The 14,304-nt window shown below is 38.4% G+C and overlaps 1 non-coding gene across 1 annotated transcript; it reads right to left on the bottom strand.

The window, feature by feature from the left end:
- Nucleotides 1-5,792: 5,792 nt before the first annotated feature.
- On the bottom strand, nucleotides 5,793-5,896 carry LOC112804200 (small nucleolar RNA R71). Its single transcript, XR_003202819.1, has one exon. It is a non-coding gene; the product is annotated as a small nucleolar RNA R71 (small nucleolar RNA).
- Nucleotides 5,897-14,304: the final 8,408 nt, after the last annotated feature.

Below are 14,304 nucleotides of genomic sequence, written 5' to 3' on the forward strand. Positions count from 1 at the left end.
AATGTGGAGGTTACACTAGACGATACTTCTCAACCTAACAAAGACAAAGACTCCCCAAGCACGGGACCCATGGAAGCACTTCAGGATCGCCTAAAACAACTCGAAAAAGAGGTCAAATATCAGTGGGAAGCTGAGAAAGACCTACGAAGGGAAGTTAGGTGACGCCGCGAATTAGAAGACAAGATCCAAAAGCTCGAAGCTAATATCAAAACTAGAATTACTTGATCCAGTCACAAGGATAACTCCTGCAAGGACCAAGACTCATTCACCAAAGAGATCATAAAGGCCAAAATCCCAAAAAACTTCAAACCTCACGATATGACTTTATATGATGGAACATCAGATCCCAGCCATCATCTCAACAACTTCCGAAGCAGAATGTATCTCACCAATGCCTTAGACGCAACTCGGTGCAAAGCTTTCACGACCACCTTAACAAAGGTAGCAATTAAATAGTTTGACAATCTGCCCCTAGGTCCATCTCAAGCTTTGATGACTTAGCCAAAAAGTTTCTAGCCAGATTCTCCATCCAGAAGGACAAAACTAAACACGCCCCAAGTCTACTAGGGATTAAGCAAGGAGATCGGGAAAGTCTTCGTAGCTACATGGAAAGATTCAACAAAGCATGTCTGGACATTCAGAGTCTGCCAACCGAAGCAGCCATTATGGGTCTCATCAATGGCTTATGAGAGGGACCTTTTAGTCAATCCATATCAAAGAAACATCCTACATCTCTGAATGAAGTACAAGAACGAGCAGAAAAATACATCAACATGGAGAAAAACTCTGGACTAGGAGAAACCCCAAAATCTGGATTCTCCAACTCCTCCCGAGATAAAGACAAAGATTCCAAGAAAAAAGATGATCTGCATGGAGAGAAGATTAAGAAATACCACAATTACACCCCTCTCCGGGTGTCTCTTGTGGAAGTTTATAGAGAAGTATGCCACACCGAGAATATTCCACCACCCCGTCCACTTAAAAGCAAAAAGGGAGGAGAAAATCGGACAGAATATTGCAAATACCATCGAATCTATGGATATCCCACCAACAAGTGCTTCGACTTGAAGAATGTCATAGAGAAATTGGTAAGGGAGGGGAGACTAGATCGGTACCTAGCCAGTAAGACAGATGAGCCCAAAAAGAGAAGAAGAGACGAAGAGGTTGGTCGCTTAGAACGACCACCTCGTACCCTGGAGAGGCATGTTCACATGATACATGGGGATTCGTAGGAAGAGGAATCTCCAAATCATCTCGCAAAAGACACCTCAAAGAAGTATACCACATTGGGGGAGGAGAAGAGGCACCCGACCTCCCTACTATCACCTTTACTAAAGAGGACGCAGCTGGCGTCATCTCGGGACATGACGATCCTATGGTCATCACTATCATGTTGGCCAATCTTAATCTACATCGAACACCGGTGGACCAAGGAAGCTCGGCTGACATTTTATTCAAGACAGCCTTCGACAAACTTGGCCTAGAAGAAAAAGAGTCCAAAGCATATCCGGACAATTTATTTGGACTTGGAGACACCCCAATCCAACCACTTGGTTACATCTCGCTACACACAACCTTTGGAAAAGAGAACCGGTCTAGGACCCTCAACATAGACTACATCGTGCTTGATGTGAACTCAGCCTACAATGCCTTAATAGGTCGGACAACTCTAAACCAGCTCGGAGCAGTAGTCTCAACTCCACACCTATGCATGAAGTTCCCAACTGTAGAAGGGATCTGATGAGCGGATAATTTCTACGCTTTTTGGCATTGTTTTTAGGTAGTTTTTAGTAGGATCTAACTACCTTTAGGGATGTTTTCATTAGTTTTTATGTAAAATTCACATTTCTAGACTTTACTATGAATTTGTGTGTTTTTCTATGATTTCAGGTATTTTCTGGCTGAAATTGAGGGACTTGAGCAAAACTCTGATAAGGAGGCTGACAAAGGACTGCTGATGTTGTTGGATTCTTACCTCCCTGCACTCGAAATGGATTTTCTGGAGCTCCAAAACTCCAAATGGTGCGCTCTCAATGGCGTTGGAAAGTAAGCATCCAGAGCTTTCCAGAAATATATAATAGTCCATACTTTATTCGAGATTAGACAATGTAAACTGGCGTTCAACGCCAGTTCCATGCTGCATTCTGGAGTCAAACGCCAGAAACACGTCATAAACCATAGTTAAACGCCAAAAACATGTTACAACTAAGCGTTTAACTCCAAGAGAAGCCTCTGCACTTGTAAAGCTCAAGCTCAGCCCAAGCACATTCCAAGTAGGCCCCGAAAGTGGATTTCTGCATCAATTACTTATTTCCGTAAACCCTAGTATAAATAGGACATTTTACTATTGTATTAGACATCTTGGTTTCATCTTTGACAGTATAGTGTCTTGACCATTTGGTCTTTTGATCATTCATGGGGGCTGGCCATTCGGCCAGGCATGGACCTTCATCACCTATGTAATTTCAACAGTGGAGTTTCTACACACCATAGATTAAGGGTGTGGAGCTCTGCTGTACCTTGAGTTTCAATGCAATTACTACTATTTTCTATTCAATTCAGCTTATTCATGTTCTAAGATATTCGTTGCACTTCAACATGATGACTGTGATGATCCATGTCACTCATCATCATTCTCACCTATGAATGCGTGATTGACAATCACTTCCGTTCTACCTTAGAACGAGCGCATATCTCTTGGATTCTTTCATCAGAATCTTCGTGGTATAAGCTAGAATTATTGGCGGCCATTCCTGAGAATCCAGAGAGTCTAAACCTTGTCTGTGGTATTCCGAGTAAGATTCAGGGATTGAATGATTGTGACGAGCTTCAAACTCGCGATTGTTGGGCGTGATGACAAACGCAAAAGAATCAATAGATTCTATTCCGACATGATCTAGAACCGACAGATGATTAGCCGTGCTGTGACAAGAGCATTTGGACCTTTTTCAATGAGAGGATGGGAAGTAGCCATTGACAACGGTGATGCCCTACATACAGCTTGCCTTGGAAAGGAGTATGAAGGATTGAAAGTAAGAAAGCAGTATGTTGCAGAGATTCAACAGGGACAAAGTATCTCCATACACTTATCTGAATTTCCACTAATGATTTACATAAGTATTTCTATCTTTATTTTACGTTTTATTTATTATTACTTTCGAAAACTCCATAATCATTTGAATCCGCCTAACTGAGATTTACAAGATGACCATAGCTTGCTTCATACCAACAATCTCCGTGGGATCGACCCTTACTCACGTAAGGTTTATTACTTGGATGACCCAGTGCACTTGCTGGTTAGTTGTGCGGAGTTGTGAAGAAAGTGTTGAGTTAGTAGATGCGCATACCAAGTTGAATGCCATTGTTAGAGATCACAATTTCATGCACCAAGTTTTTGGTGCCGTTGCTGGGGATTGTTCGAGTTTGGACAACAGACGGTTCATCTTGTTGCTCAGATTAGGTAATTTTCTTTTTGTTTTATTTTCAAAATTTTTTTTCAAAAATCTTTCAAAAAAAATTTTACTTCTGTTTTCGAAAAATTATTCTAAATTTTTAAGAATGAATTCTAGTGTTTCATGAAGCATGTTGAAGCTTGGCTGGCTAAAAAGCCATGTCCAAATCCTTTTGGATTGAGGCTTCCACTTGTCAGCATAAAGGGCATGTATATGGAATTGGATGAAGTATCAACTGTTGCATGACTAATTTATATCCTAAAGCTGGCTGGCTATTAAGCCATGTCCAACTCCTGGATCGGAGCTTTAGGCTAACATTGAAAGATTCCTGGAACTCTTATTAAAAATTTTGAATTTCTTATTTTATTTTTCCTATATATTTTCAAAAAAATAATAAAATAAAATACAAAAGAATCAATAAAATCATAAAAATTAAAAATATTTTGTGTTTCTTGTTTGAGTCTTGTGTCATGTTTTAAGTTTGGTGTCTATTGAATGTTCATCTTTTTCTTGTATTTTTCGAAAATTCATGCAATGTATTTTTCATGATCTTCAAGTTGTTATTGACAAGTCTTCTTGTTTGATCTTTAAATTTTCTTGTTTTGTGCTTTTTGTTGTTTTTCATGTGCATTCTTGCATTCATAGTGTCTAAGCATGAAAAATTTCTAAGTTTGGTGTCTTGCATGTTTTTCTTTTCTTGAAATTTTTTTCAAAAATAAGTCTTGATGTTCATCTTGATCTTCAAAGTGTTCTTGGTGTTCATCTTGACATTCATAGTGTTCTTGCATGCATCATGTGTTTTGATTCATAATTTTCATGTTGTGAGTCATTTTTGTTGTTTTTCTCTCTCCTCATTAAAAATTAAAAAAAAATCAAAAAATTATCTTTTCCTTAATTTTCTCATAAATTTCAAAAATTGAGTTGACTTAGTAAAAAATTTTTAAAAACTTAGCTATTTCTTATAAGTCAAGTCAAATTTTCAATTTTAAAAATCCTATCTTTTCAAAATCTTTTCCAAAAATCAAATCTTTTTTATTTTTATCTTATGATTTTAAAAAATTTAAAAATATTTTCAAAATCTCTTTCTTATCTTTATTTCAAAATTTTGAAAACTTTACTAACAATTAATGTAATTGATTCAAAAATTTGAAGGTTGTTACTTTCTTGTTAAAAAAGGTTCAATCTTTAAATTCTAGAGTCATATCTTTCAGTTTCTTGTTAGTCAAGTAATCAATTTTAATTTTAAAAATTAAATCTTTTTCAAAATGTCATTTTCAATCATATCTTTTAAAAATATCTTTCAAATAATATTTTTTTCAAAATCAATTTCAAAATATCTTTTCTAACTTCTTATCTTTTTAAAATTGATTTTTAAATCTTTTTCAACTAACTAATTGACTTTTTATTTGTTTTAAAATTATTATCTTTTTCAAAACCACTTAACTACTTCCACCTTTCTAATTTTCGAAAATTCCTCCCTCTTTTTCAAAACTTTCTTAATTAACTAATTGTTTCAAATTTTAATTTTAATTTTAATTCTTCTCTTAATTTTCGAAAATCACTAACCCTTTTTCAAAATTAATTTTCGAAATTCTCTCCCTCTCATCTTCTTCTATTTATTTATTTATTTATTTTTTAACACTTCTCTTCATCTCAAGAATTCGAACCTATCTTCCCCCCTTGTGTTTGGATTCTTAACTCTTTTCCTTCTTCTATTCCTTTCTTCTTCTACTAACATAAAGGAATCTCTATACTGTGACATAGAGGATTCCTCTTCCTTTTCTGTTCTCTTCTCTTTCATATGAGCAGAAACAAGGAAAAATACATTCTTGTTGAAGCTGATCCTGAACCTGAAAGGACTCTGAAGAGGAAACTAAGAGAAGCTAAATTACAACAAGTCAGAGACAACCTTACTGAAATTTTTGAACAGGAAAAGGATATGGCAGTCGAACCCAACAACAATAATGCAAGAAGGATGCTTGGTGATTATACTACACCTACTTCCAAGTTTGACGGAAGAAGCATCTCAATCCCTGACATTGGAGCAAACAATTTTGAGCTGAAACCTCAACTAGTTGCTCTAATGCAACAGAACTGCAAATTCCATGGACTTCCATCAGAAGATCCCTATTAGTTTTTAACTGAATTTTTTTGCAGATCTGTGAGACTGTTAAGACTAATGGAGTAGATCTTGAAGTCTACAGGCTCATACTTTTCCCTTTTGTTGTAACTGACAGGGCTAGAACATGGTTGGACTCTCAACCTAAAGATAGCCTGAACTCTTGGGATAAGCTGGTCATGGCCTTCTTGGCTAAGTTCTTTCCTCCTCAAAAGCTGAGCAAGTTTAGAGTGGATGTTCAGACCTTCAAACAAAAAGATGGTGAATCCCTCTTTGAAGCTTGGGAAAGATACAAGCAGATGACCAAAAGGTGTCCTTCTGACATGCTTTTAGAGTGGACCATTCTGGATATATTCTATTATGGTCTATCTGAGTTGTCTAAGATGTCACTGGACCATTCTGCAGGTAGATCCATTCACCTAAAGAAAACACCTACAGAAGCTCAAGAACTTATTGACATAGTTGCAAATAACCAATTCATGTACACTTCTGAGAGGAATTCTGTGAATAATAGGACGCCTCAGAGGAAGGGAGTTCTTCAGATTGATGCTCTGAATGCCATATTGGCTCAGAAAAAAAATGTTGACCCAGCAAGTCAACATGATTTTCTCAAAGTCTGAATGGATGGCAAAATGCATCCAACAGTACTAAAGAGGCATCTTCTGAAGAAGAAGCTTATGATCCTGAGAACCCTGCAATAGCAGAGGTAAATTACATGGGTGAACCTTATGGAAACACCTATAATTCTTCATGAAGAAACCATCCAAATTTCTCATGGAAGGATCAAAAAAGTCTCAACAAGGCTTTAATAATGGTGGAAGAAATAGGCTCAGCAATAACAAGCCTTTTCCATCATCTTCTCAGCAATAGATAGAGAATTCTGAGCAGAGCACCTCTAACTTAGCAAACATAGTCTCTGATCTGTCTAAGGCCACTTTAAGTTTCATGAGTGAAACAAGATCCTCCATCAAAAATTTGGAGGCACAAGTGGGCCAGCTGAGTAAGAAAATCACTGAAACTCCTCCTAGTACTCTCCCAAGCAATACTGAAGAGAATCCAAAAAGAGAGTGCAAGGCTATTGACATAATCAACATGGCCGAACCTAGAAAGGAAGGAGAGGACGTGAATCTCAATGAGGAAGACCTCATGGGACGTCTCTCAAGCAAGAAGGAGTTCCCTATTGAGGACCTAAAGGAATCTGAGGCTCATATAGAGACCATAGAGATCCCATTAAACCTCCTTCTACCATTCATGATCTCTGAAGACTATTCTTCTTCTGAAGAGGAAAAAGATGTAACTGGAGAGCAAGTTGCTCAATATCTATGAGCCATCATGAAACTGAATGCCAAGTTGTTTGGTAATGAAACTTGGGAAGGTGAACCTCCCTTGCTCATTAGTGAACTAGATACTTGGGTTCAGCAAACTCTACCTCAAAAGAGACAAGATCCTGGTAAATTCTTAATACCATGTACCATGGGCACCATGACCTTTGAGAAGGCTCTGTGTAAACTAGGGTCAGGCATAAATCTTATGCCACTCTTTGTAATGGAGAAGCTAGGGATCATTGAGGTACAGCCTGTCACATTCTCATTAGAGATGGCAGACGGATCACAAAGACAAGCTTATGGATTAGTAGAGGACGTGTTAGTGAAGGTTAAAGGCCTCTACATCCCTGCTGATTTCATGATCTTAGACACTAGGAAAGAGGAGGATGAATACATCATCCTTGGAAGACCCTTCCTAGCCACAGCAGGAGTTGTGATTGATGTTGACAGAGGAGAGCTAGTCCTTCAATGAAATGGAGACTACCTTGTTTTTAAAGCTCAAGGATCTTCTTCTACAACCATAGAGAGGAAGCATGAAAAGCTTCTCTCAATACAGAGTCAAACAAAGCCCCCACAATCAAACTCTAAGTTTGGTAATGGAAGGCCACAACCAAACTCTAAGTTTGGTGTTAAACCCCCACATTCAAACTCTAAGTTTGGTGTCGGGAGTCTACAATATTGACCTGATCACCAGTGATGCTCCATGAGAGCCCACTGTCAAGCTAATGACATTAAAGAAGCGCTTATTGGGAGGCAACCCAATTTTTATTTATCTAATTTTATTTTTATTATTCTTTTATGTTTTATTAGGTTCATGATCATGTGGATTCACAAAACAAATACTAAAATTAAAAACAGAATCAAAAACAGCAGAAGAAATAACACACCCTGGAGGAAGGGCGTATTGGCGTTTAAACGCCAGTAAGGAGCATCTGGCTGGCATTCAACGCCAGAACAGAGCATGGATCTGGCGTTGAATGCCAGAAACATGCAGCAATCTGGCATTTAAATGCCAGGATTGCACACTGAGGAAAGCTGGCGTTCAACGCCATAAACATGCTACAGATGGGGGTTGAACGCCCAAAACAAGCATGAAGCTGGCGTTCAACGCCAGAAACAAGCATCAATCTGGCGTTGAATGCCAGGATTGCATGCAGAGGGCATTTTACATGCCTCATTGGTGCAGGGATGTAGATCCTTGACACCTCAGGATCTGTGGACCCCACAGGATCATCTCAGGATCTATGGACCCCACAGGATCCCTACCTACCTCCACTTACCTTCTCTCTTCTTCACACAACCCAATAACACTCTTCCCCAAAAACCCTTCACCAATCACCTCAAATCTCTCTTCCCCATCACCTCTTCACCACTCACATCCATCCACTCTTCCCCATAAACCCTATGAAGAGAGAATTTTTGCTAGTAAAGAATTTTGTAAAAATATAGTCGCGTTGTGAGTATAGATTCTAAACCAACAAAAGTCATTTCTTACAAACGTTTTGGTTGTCACAAGTAACAAACCCCTAAATAAATTGATAACCAAAGTATTTAAACCTCGGGTCGTCTTCTCAAGGAATTGCAGGGAGGTGTTCTTATTATTAGTTATGAGTCTTGTAAATTGGGGGTTTTGAAAGTAAGAAAGAAGTATGTTAAATGACAAGTAAAATAAATAAATAACTATAAAATAAACTCTTGGCAAGATATGAGAAATTGGAAGTCCTATCATAGTTATCCTTATCGATGGTGATGAGAATGGAGTTTTAATGCCACTTAGTTAACATTTACTAAAGCAAAGGAAAGTCAAGTGGACTAATTTGTTTGATCCTCAAGTCCTAGTCAATTCCCAAGAAAGGACTAGAGTTATTGGAATTCAATTCAATTAGCAAAAATAGCAATTATCAATCAAGATGAGTTTGATAACTCAAGAGTTACCAATTAATCAATCAAAGCCAAGAATATAGAAAGCTAAATTAAAATCATATATCTGAAAACATCTCAATAATGTGTATTAAATAAGAAAATCAATCCTAACATGAAAAGTTCATAAGCCAATTGGGCAACACAAATCAAACACAAATAAAAGCTTCAGAGTAAACAAAAATAGAAGAGAAACATAAATTATTGAACCTGGTATGAAAAAACAATCCTAATTCTAATAGAAATCCTAATCCTAAATCCTAAGAGAGAGGAGAGAACCTCTCTCTAAAAAACTACATCTAAAACCTAAAATTATGAGTAATGATTGAATGATTTATTCTGCTCCACTTCCAGCCTCTAATCTGTGTTTTCTGGGCTGAGAACTGGGTCAAAATAGCCCAGAAATCACTTCCAGCGCTTTCTGGTCCGTACAGATCGCGGAAAAATGACGCGGAGGCGTCATCCACGCGTTTGCGTGGAATGAGATTCGCAGATGCGACACATCCGCGTGGAGCGCGTGTTTGCATCGCCTATCTATATGGCTGCTATGGCAAATTATATATCAAATCGAAGCCCCGGACGTTAGCTTTCCAACGCAACTGAAACCGGGTCGTTTGGATCTCTGTAGCTCAAGTTATGATTGTTTTAGTGTGAGAGGGTCAGGCTGATAGCTTTGCAGTTCCTTCAACTTCTTGTATTCCTTCCACTTTTGCATGCTTCCTTTCCATCCTTTGAGCCATTCATGCCCTGTAATCCCTGAAATCACTTAACACACATATCAAGGCATCGAATGATAACAAGAGAGGATTTAAATAAAAGAAAATAAAAGGCAAAGAAGCATGTTTTCAATCATAGCACAAAATCAGGAAGGAGAATGTAAAACCATGCAAATCATATGAATAAGTGGGCAAAGGCTTGATAAAAACCACTCAATTGAGCACAAGATAAACCATGAAATAGGGATTTATCAACCTCCCCGCACTTAAACATTAGCATGTCCTCATGCTAAGCTCAAGAGAAGCTATAAGGGAGTGAAGAGGAATGATAGAGGGTATGCAATGCATCCTATCTATGTGAATGCAACTACATGCAACATGTTTCTACCTACTTAGTTTAAAGTAAATAAGTTCTCCAAGACAAATATGAATCAAATTTCACTAATTCAAATTACACAATAAAAGACAAGTAAACGTGTAAGAAGATAGCTTATGAAAACAGGGAACATAGAATCAAGCATTGAACCCTCACTGGTATTGTATATCACTCTAGTCTCTCTAGTGTATAGGGTAATCACTCTATTCTTCTCTAATCATGCTTTCTATACTTTGTTCTTTATCTAACCAATCAACAAATATTTAATGTATACATACAAATATCATGAGGTCTTTTTCAAGGTTGTAATGGGGCTAAGGTAAGGGTAAGGGTATATATATAAGGCTAAGTGAGCTAATAATTGAACCCTTGATTAGTCTAAGATGTCACCTAACATATACATACTCTATATAATCTAGAAATCTTGCCTAGCTGCCCAATTTTCCCACTTGTGTGTTACATACTCATGCACCAATTTTATTTTTGATTTTATCCCATGTGCATTGATTCTTTAATTTTTGCATTGGGGTAATTTTTGTCCCCTTATTTAATTTCTTAATGAATTTCTTTTTTCTTTTTTTTCTCTTTTTTTTGAAACATAAGAATAATATATCAATGCACATGGTGTTTTAATTATTTTGATTTCACATGAGCATGCTCCCAAATTTCAAAATAATTTATTCACTTCAATTCCCTACCTTTTTCTATCATCCCATGTTCCTATAAAATTTTCCACACTTAAATTATACACAATATCTATCTTAAGCTAACCAAAAATTCAACTTGGGATTCTTATTTTATTTTTCTACTTAAGGCTAGTAATGTGGTTACAAAACAAAAGGGGAGTAAAAAGCTCAAGGTGGCTAAGAAGGGTGACATAAAAGGGTAGGCTTTATTTAGGATAAGTGAGTTAATAATCAAAGATGGCCTCAATCATATGAAAGCATGTAGATACACTAAATAATGGACATATAGAATGGAACAAAGCAACAATTGCAATCATAGAGAAAAAAACACACAAGAATAAAAATTTATGGTTAAATAATGTAACCATGTAAATAAGCTCAAATCTCACAGGTTGTGTGTTCTTTGGCTCAAAAACCATGTTCCAAATACAACTTCAAACAAATTTAACACATAGAAAATTTTAATTTTTAATTTAAATTAGTGAAATATTATAAAATAAAGTCTTGAAAAGAAATTGATTACTTCAACCAAGTGGTGGTAAAATATGCACAAAATCTAACTATAATTCAATCAAACATGCAAATGCAAGAACTAACTACAGAGAAGTTTAGACATTGGTGTTGAGTCAGAAATAACTAACCCATGGAGATCAGTATCGACCTCCCCACACTTAAAGATTGCACCGTCCTCGGTGCATGCTAAGATGTATAAGTGGATGGCTGCTCCAACTGATGCCTTTTGCTATAGATTGTGCAGATTGACTTGTTTGTCTCCCCATTTAAAAGCTTTCCCTTTCCCTTCCTCGGTGGCCATCCTGAAAGGAGAGAAAAAAAAGGAATGTAACCCAAAAGTAAAGATAAGAACATAAATGAAATATGGGTGTTAATGCCAAATAATAAAGGTCTTAATTACATGGTAGCTACAACATGCAAGGGAGAAAATAGTGGAAGCAAATGACATATCAAGAGTGAAAAAATTGCAACAATGGGAAGAGAGTGGGTAAAGAGAGATAATATAAATTCATGTCAATGCAAAAGTAATACAGGTATAAAAGATAGGCATTGATTTAATTAATATTACCTAACAAAAATAAAACAAGTCACTAAGCACCAAGATAATACCAGAAAAGATACAACAGTTGAATGAGAAAATTTAACAACAATGGAAAAGAAAAAGAAAGTAAGAAAGGAGGAAGAAAGAAGAAAAGATAGAAGAAATTAGGATTAGAAAAGAAAAGATAAGATAATTGGCACTGGTCTGGATAAGCTGTGCGTCACAGATGACGCAGACGCGTGGGTCACACGATCGCGTGGAGTGTGATAAATTCAAGTGACACAGACGCGTGGGGTACGCGGACGCATGACTCGATTTGTGCTAGTGGCGCGAGTGCAACCTCGCGTTCGCACAACTCTCTGTGTAAATGCATTTTGCCAAAAATCTGGGTGACGCGGTCGCGTGGTGGACGCGATCGCGTGGATGGCCTATTTAAAAAATGACGTGGACGCGTGGTAGGACTTGTGCTTCTAGCACGAGTCCAGCCCAATTCCAGCTCAACTTTCGGCCATACACTCTTTTTACGTCGATTTACAGGGCACGCGTTTGCGTGGGTGACGCGGACACGTGGGAGGCATTTTTCCCACATGACGCGGACGCGTCAGCGACGCAGTCGCGTGGATCAATTTGTGCCAAAGGCACGCCTCCAGCCACGCTCTCGCGTGACTCTCTGTTCAATTTTGTTTTCTTCTCAACGCACCTATGACGCGGACGCGTCGGCGACGCTGTCGCGTTGTGTGCGTGATTTTTTTTATAATGCAGTATGCAGAATGCAATGCTTAATATGAATGCTATGCATGATTCCAGGTTCAATCAAAACTCAAAAACAGACTAAAATTAAAATAGAAAAAGGAACAGTCATACCATGGTGGGTTGTCTCCCACCCAGCACTTTTAGTTAAAGTCCTTAAGTTGGACATTGGCGAGCTCCTTGTCATGGAGGCTTGTGCTTGTATTGATCCAGGAATCCCCACCAATGTTTGTACGTCCAATGTCCTCCGGGATCTCAAACCAGGCGCAGAAAGCCTTCAAGCAAGCTAAAGCAAGTGACAAGGCCCCAAGAGTATTGATTTTTAGATTGAATTCCGGGGTCCCAAACCTTGCTTTTGCACCCTTCTTCTTGTTGATCATTAGTGTTCCAAGCGGGTGGCAGGCAATCTGAATTCTCACTAAAGCGGCCAAACAACTTCCTAGACCCATTCAGTTGAGCTCTACACCAACCTTTGCGTTTAAACTTAAAACTTCCAACCATAATGAACCTTGCAGCACAATTCTTACCACGGACCATCTTCCTCTTACGCCTAATGCCACAAAGAGCTCTGAGTTGACCGTCCGTCTCCAGTAGCCTATATTCAAGTGGGAAAGTAAAGGATAAGGAGAGGAATTTTACCCACTTGAATGTTGTGTTGGACGGTAATGGTCTTGGGAGAGATATTTCTAATGAATTTGCAAGCTCCACTCCCTTGTGCTCTTCTTTGACAACTTCCACCTCTTTGTAAGCTTCTTCAGTTTCAACCTCTACCTCTTGGTAGCTTTCTTCCACCTCAATCTTTTCTTCATTGCTTACCCAGAGCATGGGAGGTTGTGCTTTTTCTTCTTGAATCTCCATCTCTTGATCAACCTCTTCCAAGTCTTCAACCATGATATGCCTTGGAGGTTGTACACCCTCCTCAACAACAAATTCAAACTCCTTAGAAGAGGGTTTTGTGACTTGAGGTTCCCGTGAAGGTTCTGCATCTCCTAAATCTTCAACCATTTCTTCCTCTGCAACTATTATGGCTTTCTCCACTTGTTCCAATACAAAGTCATGATCCTTATTGTCCATTGGAGTCTCTAGTGTCTCCCTCATGCTACGTTCTTCATTGGATTCTCCATGTGGGGCCATGGGAGTCTGTTGGATGTCTAAACGTCTGAAAGATAATTGATTTATTGCTTGCTCCAGTTGATAAAGGGTTGCATGAAATTGATCTACTGTTTCCTTGAAATGATCCATTGACTCTTGTTCCTCCTTGATGATTACCTTTCCATGACAACTCCCTTCAATTACTCCTTCATCTTCAAGGGTCTTTTCTACCTTCACCTTTAGTGCCTCCTCAAGCTCCTTATGAAGTATGGATTCGCGAAGATGATCCCTTCTCTGTTGTTCCATGTCAATAGCATCATTGGGATCATGTTGCTCTTAGATTGATGGATGTGGGTGCCCTTCCATGGATGGTGGTGATGGGATGGGTGGATCATTGTGTGGTTGAGACGGAAGTGCATTGGAGCTTGAGGGTTGATTTTTGAAGGTATTTGGTGGTCCGATTTCGGCGGCGAGAGCTTGTATAGTAGAGTTTAGATCGGCAAATACTTTCTCCATGGAGGTTTGGGGTGGATAGGAGGGTTCATTTGTTGGGAGAAAGGGTTCATGGTAGGAAAGTGGTTCATCTTGATAATGATAAGGAGATGGTGTATATTAAGGTGGTGGTTCTGTGTATGGTTCATTTGGTGGTTGGTGTGGTGAATAAGGATTGGGGTCATATGGAGGTGAATGGTGGAAAGGGGCTTGTGAGTGTGGTAGTTCAAAGCTATGTTGAGGAGGTGGTTCATTGGCATATGATGGGGCTTGTTGGTAACTACAAGGGGGTCCACCATATCTATCAGCTTGGTATGCATTA

Source organism: Arachis hypogaea, chromosome 5 (genome assembly GCF_003086295.3).
Source record: "Arachis hypogaea cultivar Tifrunner chromosome 5, arahy.Tifrunner.gnm2.J5K5, whole genome shotgun sequence".
Classification (NCBI taxonomy): Eukaryota; Viridiplantae; Streptophyta; class Magnoliopsida; order Fabales; family Fabaceae; genus Arachis; species Arachis hypogaea.